Source organism: Hyperolius riggenbachi, chromosome 2 (assembly GCF_040937935.1).
Source record: "Hyperolius riggenbachi isolate aHypRig1 chromosome 2, aHypRig1.pri, whole genome shotgun sequence".
NCBI classification, from domain to species: Eukaryota; Metazoa; Chordata; class Amphibia; order Anura; family Hyperoliidae; genus Hyperolius; species Hyperolius riggenbachi.
The window spans coordinates 154,913,328-154,928,132 of record NC_090647.1 but is presented as its reverse complement, the minus strand read 5'-3'; the positions used below and the strand labels follow the sequence as shown (position 1 = coordinate 154,928,132).

The 14,805-nt window shown below is 56.3% G+C and overlaps 17 non-coding genes and 29 pseudogenes across 17 annotated transcripts; all 46 read right to left on the bottom strand.

The window, feature by feature from the left end:
- Nucleotides 1-5,559: 5,559 nt before the first annotated feature.
- Nucleotides 5,560-5,678, bottom strand: LOC137557549 (5S ribosomal RNA; annotated as a pseudogene).
- An 83-nt stretch (nt 5,679-5,761) lies between these two features.
- Nucleotides 5,762-5,880, bottom strand: LOC137557407 (5S ribosomal RNA; annotated as a pseudogene).
- An 83-nt stretch (nt 5,881-5,963) lies between these two features.
- Nucleotides 5,964-6,082, bottom strand: LOC137558076 (5S ribosomal RNA; annotated as a pseudogene).
- Nucleotides 6,083-6,165: 83 nt separating this feature from the next.
- LOC137555806 (5S ribosomal RNA) lies at nt 6,166-6,284 on the bottom strand. The gene has a single exon (XR_011028474.1). It is a non-coding gene; the product is annotated as a 5S ribosomal RNA (ribosomal RNA).
- An 83-nt stretch (nt 6,285-6,367) lies between these two features.
- LOC137559229 (5S ribosomal RNA) lies at nt 6,368-6,486 on the bottom strand (annotated as a pseudogene).
- An 83-nt stretch (nt 6,487-6,569) lies between these two features.
- Nucleotides 6,570-6,688, bottom strand: LOC137556926 (5S ribosomal RNA; annotated as a pseudogene).
- Nucleotides 6,689-6,771: 83 nt separating this feature from the next.
- Nucleotides 6,772-6,890, bottom strand: LOC137547871 (5S ribosomal RNA; annotated as a pseudogene).
- Nucleotides 6,891-6,973: 83 nt separating this feature from the next.
- On the bottom strand, nt 6,974-7,092 carry LOC137558839 (5S ribosomal RNA; annotated as a pseudogene).
- Nucleotides 7,093-7,175: 83 nt separating this feature from the next.
- Nucleotides 7,176-7,294, bottom strand: LOC137549967 (5S ribosomal RNA; annotated as a pseudogene).
- Nucleotides 7,295-7,377: 83 nt separating this feature from the next.
- Nucleotides 7,378-7,496, bottom strand: LOC137557813 (5S ribosomal RNA; annotated as a pseudogene).
- Nucleotides 7,497-7,617: 121 nt separating this feature from the next.
- On the bottom strand, nt 7,618-7,736 carry LOC137555805 (5S ribosomal RNA). The gene has a single exon (XR_011028473.1). It is a non-coding gene; the product is annotated as a 5S ribosomal RNA (ribosomal RNA).
- Nucleotides 7,737-7,819: 83 nt separating this feature from the next.
- LOC137556984 (5S ribosomal RNA) lies at nt 7,820-7,938 on the bottom strand (annotated as a pseudogene).
- An 83-nt stretch (nt 7,939-8,021) lies between these two features.
- LOC137557891 (5S ribosomal RNA) lies at nt 8,022-8,140 on the bottom strand (annotated as a pseudogene).
- An 83-nt stretch (nt 8,141-8,223) lies between these two features.
- LOC137548206 (5S ribosomal RNA) lies at nt 8,224-8,342 on the bottom strand (annotated as a pseudogene).
- An 83-nt stretch (nt 8,343-8,425) lies between these two features.
- Nucleotides 8,426-8,544, bottom strand: LOC137555804 (5S ribosomal RNA). Its single transcript, XR_011028472.1, has one exon. It is a non-coding gene; the product is annotated as a 5S ribosomal RNA (ribosomal RNA).
- An 83-nt stretch (nt 8,545-8,627) lies between these two features.
- On the bottom strand, nt 8,628-8,746 carry LOC137555803 (5S ribosomal RNA). Its single transcript, XR_011028471.1, has one exon. It is a non-coding gene; the product is annotated as a 5S ribosomal RNA (ribosomal RNA).
- Nucleotides 8,747-8,829: 83 nt separating this feature from the next.
- On the bottom strand, nt 8,830-8,948 carry LOC137555802 (5S ribosomal RNA). The gene has a single exon (XR_011028470.1). It is a non-coding gene; the product is annotated as a 5S ribosomal RNA (ribosomal RNA).
- Nucleotides 8,949-9,031: 83 nt separating this feature from the next.
- LOC137558348 (5S ribosomal RNA) lies at nt 9,032-9,150 on the bottom strand (annotated as a pseudogene).
- Nucleotides 9,151-9,233: 83 nt separating this feature from the next.
- Nucleotides 9,234-9,352, bottom strand: LOC137555800 (5S ribosomal RNA). Its single transcript, XR_011028468.1, has one exon. It is a non-coding gene; the product is annotated as a 5S ribosomal RNA (ribosomal RNA).
- Nucleotides 9,353-9,435: 83 nt separating this feature from the next.
- LOC137557812 (5S ribosomal RNA) lies at nt 9,436-9,554 on the bottom strand (annotated as a pseudogene).
- An 83-nt stretch (nt 9,555-9,637) lies between these two features.
- On the bottom strand, nt 9,638-9,756 carry LOC137557406 (5S ribosomal RNA; annotated as a pseudogene).
- Nucleotides 9,757-9,839: 83 nt separating this feature from the next.
- Nucleotides 9,840-9,958, bottom strand: LOC137555799 (5S ribosomal RNA). Its single transcript, XR_011028467.1, has one exon. It is a non-coding gene; the product is annotated as a 5S ribosomal RNA (ribosomal RNA).
- An 83-nt stretch (nt 9,959-10,041) lies between these two features.
- On the bottom strand, nt 10,042-10,160 carry LOC137555798 (5S ribosomal RNA). Its single transcript, XR_011028466.1, has one exon. It is a non-coding gene; the product is annotated as a 5S ribosomal RNA (ribosomal RNA).
- Nucleotides 10,161-10,243: 83 nt separating this feature from the next.
- LOC137558347 (5S ribosomal RNA) lies at nt 10,244-10,362 on the bottom strand (annotated as a pseudogene).
- An 83-nt stretch (nt 10,363-10,445) lies between these two features.
- On the bottom strand, nt 10,446-10,564 carry LOC137555797 (5S ribosomal RNA). Its single transcript, XR_011028465.1, has one exon. It is a non-coding gene; the product is annotated as a 5S ribosomal RNA (ribosomal RNA).
- An 83-nt stretch (nt 10,565-10,647) lies between these two features.
- LOC137557811 (5S ribosomal RNA) lies at nt 10,648-10,766 on the bottom strand (annotated as a pseudogene).
- An 83-nt stretch (nt 10,767-10,849) lies between these two features.
- On the bottom strand, nt 10,850-10,968 carry LOC137557405 (5S ribosomal RNA; annotated as a pseudogene).
- An 83-nt stretch (nt 10,969-11,051) lies between these two features.
- LOC137556983 (5S ribosomal RNA) lies at nt 11,052-11,170 on the bottom strand (annotated as a pseudogene).
- An 83-nt stretch (nt 11,171-11,253) lies between these two features.
- Nucleotides 11,254-11,372, bottom strand: LOC137555796 (5S ribosomal RNA). Its single transcript, XR_011028464.1, has one exon. It is a non-coding gene; the product is annotated as a 5S ribosomal RNA (ribosomal RNA).
- An 83-nt stretch (nt 11,373-11,455) lies between these two features.
- Nucleotides 11,456-11,574, bottom strand: LOC137557715 (5S ribosomal RNA; annotated as a pseudogene).
- An 83-nt stretch (nt 11,575-11,657) lies between these two features.
- On the bottom strand, nt 11,658-11,776 carry LOC137549792 (5S ribosomal RNA; annotated as a pseudogene).
- An 83-nt stretch (nt 11,777-11,859) lies between these two features.
- On the bottom strand, nt 11,860-11,978 carry LOC137555795 (5S ribosomal RNA). Its single transcript, XR_011028463.1, has one exon. It is a non-coding gene; the product is annotated as a 5S ribosomal RNA (ribosomal RNA).
- Nucleotides 11,979-12,061: 83 nt separating this feature from the next.
- Nucleotides 12,062-12,180, bottom strand: LOC137559242 (5S ribosomal RNA; annotated as a pseudogene).
- An 83-nt stretch (nt 12,181-12,263) lies between these two features.
- On the bottom strand, nt 12,264-12,382 carry LOC137555794 (5S ribosomal RNA). Its single transcript, XR_011028462.1, has one exon. It is a non-coding gene; the product is annotated as a 5S ribosomal RNA (ribosomal RNA).
- An 83-nt stretch (nt 12,383-12,465) lies between these two features.
- On the bottom strand, nt 12,466-12,584 carry LOC137555793 (5S ribosomal RNA). Its single transcript, XR_011028461.1, has one exon. It is a non-coding gene; the product is annotated as a 5S ribosomal RNA (ribosomal RNA).
- An 83-nt stretch (nt 12,585-12,667) lies between these two features.
- On the bottom strand, nt 12,668-12,786 carry LOC137551680 (5S ribosomal RNA; annotated as a pseudogene).
- Nucleotides 12,787-12,869: 83 nt separating this feature from the next.
- LOC137547653 (5S ribosomal RNA) lies at nt 12,870-12,988 on the bottom strand (annotated as a pseudogene).
- A 72-nt stretch (nt 12,989-13,060) lies between these two features.
- Nucleotides 13,061-13,179, bottom strand: LOC137555791 (5S ribosomal RNA). Its single transcript, XR_011028460.1, has one exon. It is a non-coding gene; the product is annotated as a 5S ribosomal RNA (ribosomal RNA).
- Nucleotides 13,180-13,262: 83 nt separating this feature from the next.
- LOC137555790 (5S ribosomal RNA) lies at nt 13,263-13,381 on the bottom strand. The gene has a single exon (XR_011028459.1). It is a non-coding gene; the product is annotated as a 5S ribosomal RNA (ribosomal RNA).
- An 83-nt stretch (nt 13,382-13,464) lies between these two features.
- On the bottom strand, nt 13,465-13,583 carry LOC137548139 (5S ribosomal RNA; annotated as a pseudogene).
- Nucleotides 13,584-13,667: 84 nt separating this feature from the next.
- On the bottom strand, nt 13,668-13,786 carry LOC137559017 (5S ribosomal RNA; annotated as a pseudogene).
- Nucleotides 13,787-13,869: 83 nt separating this feature from the next.
- Nucleotides 13,870-13,988, bottom strand: LOC137557201 (5S ribosomal RNA; annotated as a pseudogene).
- Nucleotides 13,989-14,071: 83 nt separating this feature from the next.
- On the bottom strand, nt 14,072-14,190 carry LOC137551998 (5S ribosomal RNA; annotated as a pseudogene).
- Nucleotides 14,191-14,251: 61 nt separating this feature from the next.
- LOC137559312 (5S ribosomal RNA) lies at nt 14,252-14,370 on the bottom strand (annotated as a pseudogene).
- An 83-nt stretch (nt 14,371-14,453) lies between these two features.
- LOC137555788 (5S ribosomal RNA) lies at nt 14,454-14,572 on the bottom strand. Its single transcript, XR_011028457.1, has one exon. It is a non-coding gene; the product is annotated as a 5S ribosomal RNA (ribosomal RNA).
- An 83-nt stretch (nt 14,573-14,655) lies between these two features.
- On the bottom strand, nt 14,656-14,774 carry LOC137555787 (5S ribosomal RNA). Its single transcript, XR_011028456.1, has one exon. It is a non-coding gene; the product is annotated as a 5S ribosomal RNA (ribosomal RNA).
- Between the last annotated feature and the right edge of the window lie 31 nt (nt 14,775-14,805).

Here is a 14,805-nt window from a genome sequence, read left to right as displayed (position 1 = left end):
TGGGAGTTTAAACCAGGAGACAGAGTTTGGATATCAACTCGTCATATAGCTCTGAGGCAGCCATCCGCGAAACTGGGGCCCAGGTATATTGGACCATATCCAATTTCCGAAAGGGTTAATCGTGTTACTTACAGAGTCAGGTTACCGCAGTCTCTAAAGGTGGGGAAAGCCTTTCATGTGTCACTCCTGAAACCAGCTGTTCAGGTGGATTCCCCCCCTCCTCACCCTGTCATGGTTGATGGTGAGCCTGAATGGGAGGTTGAGGAGATCTTGGACTCCAGACGAGTTCAGGGTTCAGTGCAGTATTTGGTGCATTGGAGAGGGTACGGTCTAGAGGAAAGATCCTGGGTCAAAGCAGGTGATTTACATGCTGATAAACTTAGGAGACGGTTCCATGAGCTCCATCCTGACAGGCCAGGTGGGACGTGTCCGGAGTCCACGCCTAGAGGGAGGGGTACTGTAACGAAAAATCTGCAACGCCGGATGGATTGCGGAAATATGGTCGCATCCAGTCCGGCAAGCGGACCTTCCAACGCGGGATGCGGAAATTCGTCCGCATCCGCTGCGCACACCCGTCCGAGCACTCTGCTCCAAACTCACCAACATGCTGTTCACCAGGGTTCTGCCATCTTGCCTCTAGGGGGTGCGGCCGCACACCAGACACGCCTTTATACTCTTAGAAAGCGTGTCAGCTGACCTGGAGGTCAGCTGACATTTTAGCCTGCTCTGATTGGTTGCTGCCTGGGGTGGAGACTTCTCTCCCAGGCAGTATATAAGGAAGTGCTTTTCAGTCACACTTTGTCTGTGTTTGCGATACCCTGTGTCAGCACTCAGACCTTAGACTAGATCCCAGGTGTTGAAACCAAGGACTTCACACCTAGACTAGGAGATTATTATTATTGTTATTGGTTCTCTGTGTATGATTCTGTGCCTGTCTTGACTTCTCTTCTGCTTCCTGATTCTGTACTCTGCCAGCCCGTACCGTTAACGACTATTGGCTTGGTTCCTGACTATTCTCTCGTCTCACGTCTCTGTACTGTTGCCGCCTGTACTGTTGCCGAACCTCTTTCTGTCTGACCTTGCTCCCTTCAGTGGAACGTCTCCTACTGTTGGGTTATTATCTGAGGCTTGCCTCCCTGAGACGCCGGCCCTAGCAGACCGTTACTGCCAGAGGCCGAGATTCCTCCACTGCCACTTTGGGGGATCTCACACACGGGGTTCCCATTCAGAGGTAACCACACCTCTGAGGAATTGCCGTGTGGTGGATATTTCCACAACTTTGTGAATATTTACTGCTTTGTATATTTTCATGTTGTTCGTGTGTCCACTGCTTTACATCTACCCGCATTATTAGCAATTCCGCAGATTGCTATATAATCGGGTCTATCCTTGTATTATTGGCGATACTGTGGATCCCCAATAATCAAGGTTCGGGGTGTGACACTGGTCTGAGTAGATCATTTCAGGCACTTACCGTGTTAGTGAGCCTTCCGCTGATTTACCATCAGGAAGATACTTACTATTTCACTCTAACATATCTGCATTAGTGGTGATTCTGTATATCACCACTTAATCAGATATTTGTGCCTCTTGCTGACACCAATCGTTACAAGATAAATATACAAATAGTATGATTTCCTAGCGTATTACAATTACAGCTATCAATGAAACTATTTGTAACGTCTGACTAACATATGTATATATCGGCAATGAACCGATATATGACATAAGCAGGAACGCTGACTAGGAATGGAGTAACACAGGGAACAGGACTCAGAAGGATTCGCTATCTCTTCGCAGAGATGAACGCAATCCACAAACGGTAACAGAACAGGATTCAGAAGGATTCGTTATCTCTTCGCAGAGATGAACGCAATCCACAAACGGTAACAGAACAGGATTCAGAAGGATTCGTTATCTCTTCGCAGAGATGAACGCAATCCACAAACAGAACCAGGAGCAGGGTAACTACCTCAGCACGGGTGGTCACGGTACGCGCAACCTACCAAAACGTGCTGGAAAGCTGACTAACTGCACACAGGATATAAACAGTTTGTGTACGTATACATCAGCGACACTGATGTATTAACGTAACACAAATACAAGGTAAATAATAAACGTGCTGGTATGCATATATATTGGCAATGAACCAATATATGATGCAAAGACCAGCAAAGTATCTTTATAACAAGAAACACGATCGGGGGCTAAAGCGACAGCAAGACAGGCTTAAGCTGAAGCTATGAAAACCCAAGGAAACCCTGCAGGAAGCAGATCTTTATACTGAGGTCATCCAATGGGAGCAGACATGCAGATTCCCACACAGGTGAATGATAATCAGTCACAAGCTGACAGCAGGGAAAGACAGACAAAGCTATGCAACTTGCATGGAAATAGATCAGAACTGCCTGAGCTGCAGCACTACTTCCAGCAATAGCTGCTGCAGCAGCGATCATTACACTCAGGCAGGGTGTAGTAGGCTCTGGAGGTGTAGAGGTTAAGATAGTAGTTACGGAAGACCATGTTGATCTCCGGGGGCAGACTATGGATTGCACCGGTATCATCAGTGATGAGAGGGATGCTGACTTTGGATGTCTCCTCCCTAGCCAACCAGGCCAGCAGGCTACCGCACTTATTGCCCTGCTCGAAAATGCGGTGGGTTTGTCTAAGGAGAAATTTTTTAGTGAGGTCCACCTCCAGCAGATTCACTTTCACCTGAGCAGATCTCCATCGCTTAAATGAAGCTGATGAGGGACTGCGGGCAAAGTTCATCTCCTCTGATTTTGCGGATTCCTCAGCCTGGGTGAGTGAGAGTTTCCTCCCCTCCCTGGTTTTTTTAATTGTTGACCTGTAAATCCCTCTAATATAGGCTTTTGAAGCATCCCAGACCATATTTTTAGAAGAGGTGTCCTTGTTAATATTCCAGTAGTTAAGGAGTTCAGTGTGTATCTCCCCCCCTACCTCCTCGTCCTGGATCCAATACGCAGACACCCTCCAGGCGGCCAGAGACCGCGCACTCCCCGTGGTAAGGGATAGCATGACAGGTGCGTGATCAGAGATGGCCCAAGGGAGGCGATCAATGTCCCCAACCACCCGGAGGACGTCCTGGGAAACAAAGAAATGGTCTAGCCTGGACATAGTATTATGTGAAGAAGAGTGACATGTGAATCCCTGTGCCGAAGGGTGCTTCCATCTCCACACATCTGTGAGGGCAAAAGCATCTGCCCAGTTGCACAGTTCTGGTGAGTATCTACCCGTCGCTGGTAGTCTGTCAGTTACTGACATGGTTAAATTAAAATCTCCGGCTATGATTACTCTAGCGGACGGATATTGAGCTATTAGAGGCATGAGATCATGTAGGATAGTGGAGTCGGCAGGGGGAGGGAGATACACACTCACAATCACATATTCCATCCTCTGTATATTTGCATGAAGGAGTACAAATCTGCCATGAGGGTCAATTTTGAGTGAAAGGGTCTCAAATACCAGGCTTTTGTTGATTAGTATGCAGACCCCTCTAGAATATGTAGAGTAGGTTGCATGATAATGTGCTGCAACCCAAGGCTTTTTAGCTGTGAGGACTCGACTGCCCTGGAGATGCGTCTCTTGAAGCAGGCACACATGAGGTTTGTGTTGCTTCAAATAATTAAAGATAAGAGAACGTTTGACTTTGTTGTTAAGGCCTCGAACGTTCCACGTAAGGATAGAAAGCCGCTGGGTGTCAGCCATTAATATATATTTGGAGAGATGTATTCATAGAGGGGGTGGACCCCCGTGGCAGAATAAAATTGAACGACACAATGCACCGAAGTAACCCCTTAAACACCCACCCTGTATTCCCCCCAAACAATGAGAATACTTTATACCCGTAACCCCATACAACCAGTTGCATGACAAAAATCTTGGTCTTCTGTCTCCGACACTGTAGACATTAACCTGTGCATTAACTAAAACAGATAGCTCAAAGCAGATAAGCGATACTTAATAGGGAAACGCTGTGGGACACCAGTCCAGTACAGAGGGGTCAGTGTGCTTTGACCGAGTCAGGTAAAAGACTCGGATACCCCTGCTACCTAATCTTTCGCAGTGCAGGATCCAGGCCCCGGCTAGCCCAGGGTGCCATAGAGATATGTCCGCCATCTTAGAAATGGGGCCTAGTAGAAGTAGAAGCGGGTGTCTGGTACAACACCTCAGGGTGATCATAGGCAGAGTCTACCAGCAATTGTTATTTGGGAAGGAGAAAACGAGAGGGGCCAGGAGAAGTAAAAGATGAAGATAAACAGGTGGAAAATCTCAGGGTCCTATAAGGAAATGTTCCAACAGGATATTGTAAATATTCCCTAAGCCTCCTCTCAGAGCGGCAGCTCAGGCCAAAACAAGGGGTGCAGGCCCGTCTAGTCAGAGTCCGCAACCCGGCGGATTAACGTATAACAGGTAGGTAAACGAAAACAGTACCTATCTTGGTAAGGTTTCCACCCAATCAGCGACCTCTTTTGGGGTAGAGAAGAGGTGGACGGTCCCTCCATGTTCCACCCGCAGCTTTGCCGGGAAGATTGTGGCATATTTTATTTCTTTATCTCTTAAGGTTTTCCGGACAGCTTCGAAAGACTTTCGGAGGCGTTGAGTCTCGGCGGTGAAGTCGGGGAAGATAAGGAGGGTCGTATTTTCATATTCAAGGTCTCCGACCCGGCGAGCCTCTCTCAGGACCAAATCCCGATCTCGGAAATTGAGTAGGCGGAAGATGAAAGGCCTCGGCCTTGCACCGAGTGGGAGCCGTTTAGCTGGTATGCGATGGGCGCGCTCGACCACGAACTGCCGAGAGAAATCCGCCTCTGGGAGCAGTTTCCTAAGCAGGGCCTCAGTGAAGGTCGTGGTGTCCTCCCCTTCAGCGCCCTCCGGCAGTCCCACGATCCGGAGATTGTTGCGGCGGCACCTGTTCTCCGAGTCCTCTGCTCTAGTCTCCAGTGTACGGACTCTTTTCAGGAGAGATTGGACGTCGGCCTTATTTGAGGCTGTGGCCGTTTCCGTGGCCTCGACTCTCACCTCCACCTCCGTCAGGCGGCCCCGGATCTGGACCAGGTCCTGCCGTATTAGGCCCGTATCTGAGTGGACCTGGTCAATTTTGGCAGAGAGCTTCTCATCCAGCTTGGCCAGGACCTCTAGGAGGGAGGGATAACCATCCTCGACCTCCGGCGCCATAGTTTGTATTGCTTTGCTGCGCTTCTTAGTAGCAGGCGCCGGGCGTGGGGTTGCTGTTATAGCCACGGGGTCTCCGGACTCCTTTTTTTTCTTTCCCGGTGACATACAGAAGTGTCCGCTGGGTCTCACTCGAGCAGGGTGTCGTGTGTAAAGAGTGGTTAGAGCTATCCAGGATAATATAGCAGTATTCTACAGCGGAGACTCGGGAGGCACGTCTGTTCACTCCGCCATCTTGGTCACGCCCCCGGGCGCTTTCGGCTTAGTGTGGCCGCAGGCAAACTCCAAGGCTCCGTTTCGGCGCCTTGAAGGTGAGGCTTCCCACGCGTGCTCATAGCCATTGGGCCTCAAACCCAAAAAAAACGCCTGCAGCACCTGGGGTTCACAGCCGGTCTCCCATGCAGCTACTAACCAGGCCTGAAGCCGCTTAGCTTCCGCGATCTGACGAGAGCGGGCACTTTCGGCTTAGTGTGGCCGCAGGCAAACTCCAAGGCTCCGTTTCGGCGCCTTGAAGGTGAGGCTTCCCACGCGTGCTCATAGCCATTGGGCCTCAAACCCAAAAAAACACCTGCAGCACCTGGGGTTCACAGCCGGTCTCCCATGCAGCTACTAACCAGGCCTGAAGCCGCTTAGCTTCCGCGATCTGACGAGAGCGGGCGCTTTCGGCTTAGTGTGGCCGCAGGCAAACTCCAAGGCTCCGTTTCGGCGCCTTGAAGGTGAGGCTTCCCACGCGTGCTCATAGCCATTGGGCCTCAAACCCAAAAAAACGCCTGCAGCACCTGGGGTTCACAGCCGGTCTCCCATGCAGCTACTAACCAGGCCTGAAGCCACTTAGCTTCCGCGATCTGACGAGAGCGGGCGCTTTCGGCTTAGTGTGGCCGCAGGCAAACTCCAAGGCTCCGTTTCGGCGCCTTGAAGGTGAGGCTTCCCACGCGTGCTCATAGCCATTGGGCCTCAAACCCAAAAAAACGCCTGCAGCACCTGGGGTTCACAGCCGGTCTCCCATGCAGCTACTAACCAGGCCTGAAGCCGCTTAGCTTCCGCGATCTGACGAGAGCGGGCGCTTTCGGCTTAGTGTGGCCGCAGGCAAACTCCAAGGCTCCGTTTCGGCGCCTTGAAGGTGAGGCTTCCCACGCGTGCTCATAGCCATTGGGCCTCAAACCCAAAAAAACGCCTGCAGCACCTGGGGTTCACAGCCGGTCTCCCATGCAGCTACTAACCAGGCCTGAAGCCGCTTAGCTTCCGCGATCTGACGAGAGCGGGCGCTTTGGGCTTAGTGTGGCCGCAGGCAAACTCCAAGGCGCCGTTCCGGCGCCTTGAAGGTGAGGCTTCCCACGCGTGCTCATAGCCATTGGGCCTCAAACCCAAAAAAACGCCTGCAGCACCTGGGGTTCACAGCCGGTCTCCCATGCAGCTACTAACCAGGCCTGAAGCCGCTTAGCTTCCGCGATCTGACGAGAGCGGGCGCTTTCGGCTTAGTGTGGCCGCAGACAAACTCCAAGGCGCCGTTTCGGCACCTTGAAGGTGAGGCTTCCCACGCGTGCTCATAGCCATTGGGCCTCAAACCCAAAAAAACGCCTGCAGCACCTGGGGTTCACAGCCGGTCTCCCATGCAGCTACTAACCAGGCCTGAAGCCGCTTAGCTTCCGCGATCTGACGAGAGCGGGCGCTTTCGGCTTAGCGTGGCCGCAGGAAAACTCTAAGGCGCCGTTCCGGAGCCTTGAAGGTGAGGCTTCCCACGCGTGCTCATAGCCATTGGGCCTCAAACCCAAAAAAACGCCTGCAGCACCTGGGGTTCACAGCCGGTCTCCCATGCAGCTACTAACCAGGCCTGAAGCCGCTTAGCTTCCGCAATCTGACGAGAGCGGGCGCTTTCGGCTTAGTGTGGCCGCAGGCAATCTCCAAGGTGCCGTTTCGGCGCCTTGAAGGTGAGGCTTCCCACGCGTGCTCATAGCCATTGGGCCTCAAACCCAAAAAAACGCCTGCAGCACCTGGGGTTCACAGCCGGTCTCCGATGCAGCTACTAACCAGGCCTGAAGCCGCTTAGCTTCCGCGATCTGACGAGAGCGGGCGCTTTCGGCTTAGTGTGGCCACAGGCAAACTCCAAGGCGCCGTTTCGGCGCCTTGAAGGTGAGGCTTCCCACGCGTGCTCATAGCCATTGGGCCTCAAACCCAAAAAAACGCCTGCAGCACCTGGGGTTCACAGCCGGTCTCCCATGCAGCTACTAACCAGGCCTGAAGCCGCTTAGCTTCCGCGATCTGACGAGAGCAGGCGCTTTCGGCTTAGTGTGGCCGCAGGCAAACTCCAAGGCGCCGTGTCGGCGCCTTGAAGGTGAGGCTTCCCACGCGTGCTCATAGCCATTGGGCCTCAAACCCAAAAAAACGCGTGCTCATAGCCATTGGGCCTCAAACCCAAAAAAACGCCTGCAGCACCTGGGGTTCACAGCCGGTCTCCCATGCAGCTACTAACCAGGCCTGAAGCCGCTTAGCTTCCGCGATCTGACGAGAGCGGGCGCTTTCGGCTTAGTGTGGCCGCAGGCAAACTCCAAGGCGCCGTTTCGGCGGCTTGAAGGTGAGGCTTCCCACGCGTGCTCATAGCCATTGGGCCTCAAACCCAAAAAAACGCCTGCAGCACCTGGGGTTCACAGCCGGTCTCCCATGCAGCTACTAACCAGGCCTGAAGCCGCTTAGCTTCCGCGATCTGACGAGAGCGGGCGCTTTCGGCTTAGTGTGGCCACAGGCAAACTCCAAGGCGCCGTTTCGGCGCCTTGAAGGTGAGGCTTCCCACGCGTGCTCATAGCCATTGGGCCTCAAACCCAAAAAAACGCCTGCAGCACCTGGGGTTCACAGCCGGTCTCCCATGCAGCTACTAACCAGGCCTGAAGCCGCTTAGCTTCCGCGATCTGACGAGAGCGGGCGCTTTCGGCTTAGTGTGGCCGCAGGAAAACTCCAAGGCGCCGTTCCGGCGCCTTGAAGGTGAGGCTTCCCACGCGTGCTCATAGCCATTGGGCCTCAAACCCAAAAAAACACCTGCAGCACCTGGGGTTCACAGCCGGTCTCCCATGCAGCTACTAACCAGGCCTGAAGCCGCTTAGCTTCCACGATCTGACGAGAGCGGGCGCTTTCGGCTTAGTGTGGCCGCAGGCAAACTCCAAGGCGCCGTTTCGGCGCCTTGAAGGTGAGGCTTCCCACGCGTGCTCATAGCCATTGGGCCTCAAACCCAAAAAACCGCCTGCAGCACCTGGGGTTCACAGCCGGTCTCCCATGCAGCTACTAACCAGGCCTGAAGCCGCTTAGCTTCCGCGATCTGACGAGAGCGGGCGCTTTCGGCTTAGTGTGGCCGCAGGCAAACTCCAAGGCGCCGTTTCGGCGCCTTGAAGGTGAGGCTTCCCACGCGTGCTCATAGCCATTGGGCCTCAAACCCAAAAAACCGCCTGCAGCACCTGGGGTTCACAGCCGGTCTCCCATGCAGCTACTAACCAGGCCTGAAGCCGCTTAGCTTCCGCGATCTGACGAGAGCGGGCGCTTTCGGCTTAGTGTGGCCGCAGGCAAACTCCAAGGCGCCGTTCCGGCGCCTTGAAGGTGAGGCTTCCCACGCGTGCTCATAGCCATTGGGCCTCAAACCCAAAAATACGCCTGCAGCACCTGGGGTTCACAGCCGGTCTCCCATGCAGCTACTAACCAGGCCTGAAGCCGCTTAGCTTCCGCGATCTGACGAGAGCGGGCGCTTTCGGCTTAGTGTGGCCGCAGGCAAACTCCAAGGCGCCGTTTCGGCGCCTTGAAGGTGAGGCTTCCCACGCGTGCTCATAGCCATTGGGCCTCAAACCCAAAAAAACGCCTGCAGCACCTGGGGTTCACAGCCGATCTCCCATGCAGCTACTAACCAGGCCTGAAGCCGCTTAGCTTCCGCGATCTGACGAGAGCGGGCGCTTTCGGCTTAGTGTGGCCGCAGGCAAACTCCAAGGCGCCGTTTCGGCGCCTTGAAGGTGAGGCTTCCCACGCGTGCTCATAGCCATTGGGCCTCAAACCCAAAAAAACGCCTGCAGCACCTGGGGTTCACAGCCGGTCTCCCATGCAGCTACTAACCAGGCCTGAAGCCGCTTAGCTTCCGCGATCTGACGAGAGCGGGCGCTTTCGGCTTAGTGTGGCCGCAGGCAATCTCCAAGGCGCTGTTTCGGCGCCTTGAAGGTGAGGCTTCCCACGCGTGCTCATAGCCATTGGGCCTCAAACCCAAAAAAACGCCTGCAGCACCTGGGGTTCACAGCCGGTCTCCCATGCAGCTACTAACCAGGCCTGAAGCCGCTTAGCTTCCGCGATCTGACGAGAGCAGGCGCTTTCGGCTTAGTGTGGCCGCAGGCAAACTCCAAGGCGCCGTTTCGGCGCCTTGAAGGTGAGGCTTCCCACGCGTGCTCATAGCCATTGGGCCTCAAACCCAAAAAAACACCTGCAGCACCTGGGGTTCACAGCCGGTCTCCCATGCAGCTACTAACCAGGCCTGAAGCCGCTTAGCTTCCGCGATCTGACGAGAGCGGGCGCTTTCGGCTTAGTGTGGCCGCAGGCAAACTCCAAGGCGCCGTTTCGGCGCCTTGAAGGTGAGGCTTCCCACGCGTGCTCATAGCCATTGGGCCTCAAACCCAAAAAAACGCCTGCAGCACCTGGGGTTCACAGCCGGTCTCCCATGCAGCTACTAACCAGGCCTGAAGCCGCTTAGCTTCCGCGATCTGACGAGAGCGGGCGCTTTCGGCTTAGTGTGGCCGCAGGCAAACTCCAAGGCGCCGTTCCGGCGCCTTGAAGGTGAGGCTTCCCACGCGTGCTCATAGCCATTGGGCCTCAAACCCAAAAATACGCCTGCAGCACCTGGGGTTCACAGCCGGTCTCCCATGCAGCTACTAACCAGGCCTGAAGCCGCTTAGCTTCCGCGATCTGACGAGAGCGGGCGCTTTCGGCTTAGTGTGGCCGCAGGCAAACTCCAAGGCGCCGTTTCGGCGCCTTGAAGGTGAGGCTTCCCACGCGTGCTCATAGCCATTGGGCCTCAAACCCAAAAAAACGCCTGCAGCACCTGGGGTTCACAGCCGATCTCCCATGCAGCTACTAACCAGGCCTGAAGCCGCTTAGCTTCCGCGATCTGACGAGAGCGGGCGCTTTCGGCTTAGTGTGGCCGCAGGCAAACTCCAAGGCGCCATTTCGGCGCCTTGAAGGTGAGGCTTCCCACGCGTGCTCATAGCCATTGGGCCTCAAACCCAAAAAAACGCCTGCAGCACCTGGGGTTCACAGCCGGTCTCCCATGCAGCTACTAACCAGGCCTGAAGCCGCTTAGCTTCCGCGATCTGACGAGAGCGGGCGCTTTCGGCTTAGTGTGGCCGCAGGCAATCTCCAAGGCGCTGTTTCGGCGCCTTGAAGGTGAGGCTTCCCACGCGTGCTCATAGCCATTGGGCCTCAAACCCAAAAAAACGCCTGCAGCACCTGGGGTTCACAGCCGGTCTCCCATGCAGCTACTAACCAGGCCTGAAGCCGCTTAGCTTCCGCGATCTGACGAGAGCAGGCGCTTTCGGCTTAGTGTGGCCGCAGGCAAACTCCAAGGCTCCGTTTCGGCGCCTTGAAGGTGAGGCTTCCCACGCGTGCTCATAGCCATTGGGCCTCAAACCCAAAAAAACACCTGCAGCACCTGGGGTTCACAGCCGGTCTCCCATGCAGCTACTAACCAGGCCTGAAGCCGCTTAGCTTCCGCGATCTGACGAGAGCGGGCGCTTTCGGCTTAGTGTGGCCGCAGGCAAACTCCAAGGCTCCGTTTCGGCGCCTTGAAGGTGAGGCTTCCCACGCGTGCTCATAGCCATTGGGCCTCAAACCCAAAAAAACGCCTGCAGCACCTGGGGTTCACAGCCGGTCTCCCATGCAGCTACTAACCAGGCCTGAAGCCGCTTAGCTTCCGCGATCTGACGAGAGCGGGCGCTTTCGGCTTAGTGTGGCCACAGGCAAACTCCAAGGCGCCGTTTCGGCGCCTTGAAGGTGAGGCTTCCCACGCGTGCTCATAGCCATTGGGCCTCAAACCCAAAAAGACGCCTGCAGCACCTGGGGTTCACAGCCGGTCTCCCATGCAGCTACTAACCAGGCCTGAAGCCGCTTAGCTTCCGCGATCTGACGAGAGCGGGCGCTTTCGGCTTAGTGTGGCCGCAGGCAAACTCCAAGGCGCCGTTCCGGCGCCTTGAAGGTGAGGCTTCCCACGCGTGCTCATAGCCATTGGGCCTCAAACCCAAAAAAACACCTGCAGCACCTGGGGTTCACAGCCGGTCTCCCATGCAGCTACTAACCAGGCCTGAAGCCGCTTAGCTTCCGCGATCTGACGAGAGCGGGCGCTTTCGGCTTAGTGTGGCTGCAGGCAAAATCCAAGGCGCCGTTCCGGCGCCTTGAAGGTGAGGCTTCCCACGCGTGCTCATAGCCATTGGGCCTCAATCCCAAAAAAACACCTGCAGCACCTGGGGTTCACAGCCGGTCTCCCATGCAGCTACTAACCAGGCCTGAAGCCGCTTAGCTTCCACGATCTGACGAGAGCAGGCGCTTTCGGCTTAGTGTGGCCGCAGGCAAACTCCAAGGGGCCGTTTCGGCGCCTTGAAGGTGAGGCTTCCCACGCGTGCTCATAGCCATTGGGCCTCAAACCCAAAAAAACGCCTGCAGCACCTGGGGTTCACAGCCGGTCTCCCATGCAGCTACTAACCAGGCCTGAAGCCGCTTAGCTTCCGCGATCTGACGAGAGCGGGCGCTTTCGGCTTAGTGTGGCCGCAGGCAAACTCCAAGGCGCCGTTTCGGCGCCTTGAAGGTGAGGCTTCCCACGCGTGCTCATAGCCATTGGGCCTCAAACCCAAAAAAACGCCTGCAGCACCTGGGGTTCACAGCCGGTCTCCCATGCAGCTACTAACCAGGCCTGAAGCCGCTTAGCTTCTACGATCTGACGAGAGCAGGCGCTTTCGGCTTAGTGTGGCCGCAGGCAAACTCCAAGGCGCCGTTTCGGCGCCTTGAAGGTGAGGCTTCCCACGCGTGCTCATAGCCATTGGGCCTCAAACCCAAAAAAACGCCTGCAGCACCTGGGGTTCACAGCCGGTCTCCCATGCAGCTACTAACCAGGCCTGAAGCCGCTTAGCTTCCGCGATCTGACGAGAGCGGGCGCTTTCGGCTTAGTGTGGCCGCAGGCAAACTCCAAGGCGCCGTTTCGGCGCCTTGAAGGTGAGGCTTCCCACGCGTGCTCATAGCCATTGGGCCTCAAACCCAAAAAAACGCCTGCAGCACCTGGGGTTCACAGCCGGTCTCCCATGCAGCTACTAACCAGGCCTGAAGCCGCTTAGCTTCCGCGATCTGACGAGAGCGGGCGCTTTCGGCTTAGTGTGGCCGCAGGCAAACTCCAAGGCGCCGTTTTGGCGCCTTGAAGGTGAGGCTTGCCACGCGTGCTCATAGCCATTGGGCCTCAAACCCAAAAAAACGCCTGCAGCACCTGGGGTTCACAGCCGGTCTCCCATGCAGCTACTAACCAGGCCTGAAGCCGCTTAGCTTCCGCGATGTGACGAGAGCGGGCGCTTTCGGCTTAGTGTGGCCGCAGGAAAACTCAAAGGCGCCGTTTCGGCGCCTTGAAGGTGAGGCTTCCCACGCGTGCTCATAGCCATTGGGCCTCAAACCCAAAAAAACGCCTGCAGCACCTGGGGTTCACAGCCGGTCTCCCATGCAGCTACTAACCAGGCCTGAAGCCGCTTAGCTTCCGCGATCTGACGAGAGCGGGCGCTTTCGGCTTAGTGAAGCCGCAGGCAAACTCCAAGGCGCCTTGAAGGTGAGGCTTCCCACGCGTGCTCATAGCCATTGGGCCTCAAACCCAAAAAAACGCCTGCAGCACCTGGGGTTCACAGCCGGTCTCCCATGCAGCTACTAACCAGGCCTGAAGCCGCTTAGCTTCCGCGATCTGACGAGAGCGGGCGCTTTCGGCTTAGTGTGGCCGCAGGCAAACTCCAAGGCGCCGTTTCGGCGCCTTGAAGGTGAGGCTTCCCACGCGTGCTCATAGCCATTGGGCCTCAAACCCAAAAAAACGCCTGCAGCACCTGGGGTTCACAGCCGGTCTCCCATGCAGCTACTAACCAGGCCTGAAGCCGCTTAGCTTCCGCGATCTGACGAGAGCGGGCGCTTTCGGCTTAGTGTGGCCGCAGGCAAACTCCAAGGCGCCGTTTCGGCGCCTTGAAGGTGAGGCTTCCCACGCGTGCTCATAGCCATTGGGCCTCAAACCCAAAAAAACACCTGCAGCACCTGGGGTTCACAGCCGGTCTCCCATGCAGCTACTAACCAGGCCCGAAGCCGCTTAGCTTCCGCGATCTGACGAGAGCGAGCGCTTTCGGCTTAGTGTGGCCGCAGGCAAACTCCAAGGCGCCGTTTCGGCGCCTTGAAGGTGAGGCTTCCCACGCGTGCTCATAGCCATTGGGCCTCAAACCCAAAAAAAACGCCTGCAGCACCTGGGGTTCACAGCCGGTCTCCCATGCAGCTACTAACCAGGCCTGAAGCTGCTTAGCTTCCGCGATCTGACGAGAGCGGGCGCTTTCGGCTTAGTGTGGCCGCAGGCAAACTCCAAGGCGCCGTTTCGGCGCCTTGAAGGTGAGGCTTCCCACGCGTGCTCATAGCCATTGGGCCTCAAACCCAAAAAAACGCCTGCAGCACCTGGGGTTCACAGCCGGTCTCCCATGCAGCTACTAACCAGGCCTGAAGCCGCTTAGCTTCCGCGATCCGACGAGAGCGGGCGCTTTCGGCTTAGTGTGGCCGCAGGCAAACTCCAAGGCGCCGTTTCGGCGCCTTGAAGGTGAGGCTTCCCACGCGTGCTCATAGCCATTGGGCCTCAAACCCAAAAAAACGCCTGCAGCACCTGGGGTTCACAGCCGGTCTCCCATGCAGCTACTAACCAGGCCTGAAGCCGCTTAGCTTCCACGATCTGACGAGAGCGTGCGCTTTTGGCTTAGTGTGGCCGCAGGCAAACTCCAAGGCGCCGTTTCCCACGCGTGCTCATAGCCATTGGGCCTCAAACCCAAAAAGATGCCTGCAGCACCTGGGGTTCACAGCCGGTCTCCCATGCAGCTACTAACCAGGCCTGAAGCCGCTTAGCTTCCGCGATCTGACCAGAGCGGGCGCTTTCGGCTTAGTGTGGCCGCAGGCAAACTCCACGGCGCCGTTTCGGCGCCTTGAAAGTGAGGCTTCCCACGCGTGCTCATAGCCATTGGGCCTCAAACCCAAAAAAACGCCTGCAGCACCTGGGGTTCACAGCCGGTCTCCCATGCAGCTACTAACCAGGCCTGAAGCCGCTTAGCTTCCGCGATCTGACGAGAGCGGGCGCTTTCGGCTTAGTGTGGCCGCAGGCAAACTCCAAGGCGCCGTTTCGGCGCCTTGAAGGTGAGGCTTCCCACGCGTGCTCATAGCCATTGGGCCTCAAACCCAAAAAAACGCCTGCAGCACCTGGGGTTCACAGCCGGTCTCCCATGCAGCTACTAACCAGGCCTGAAGCCGCTTAGCTTCCGCGATCTGACGAGAGCGGGCGCTTTCGGCTTAGTGTGGCCGCAGGCAAACTCCAAGGCGCCGTTTCGGCGCCTTGAA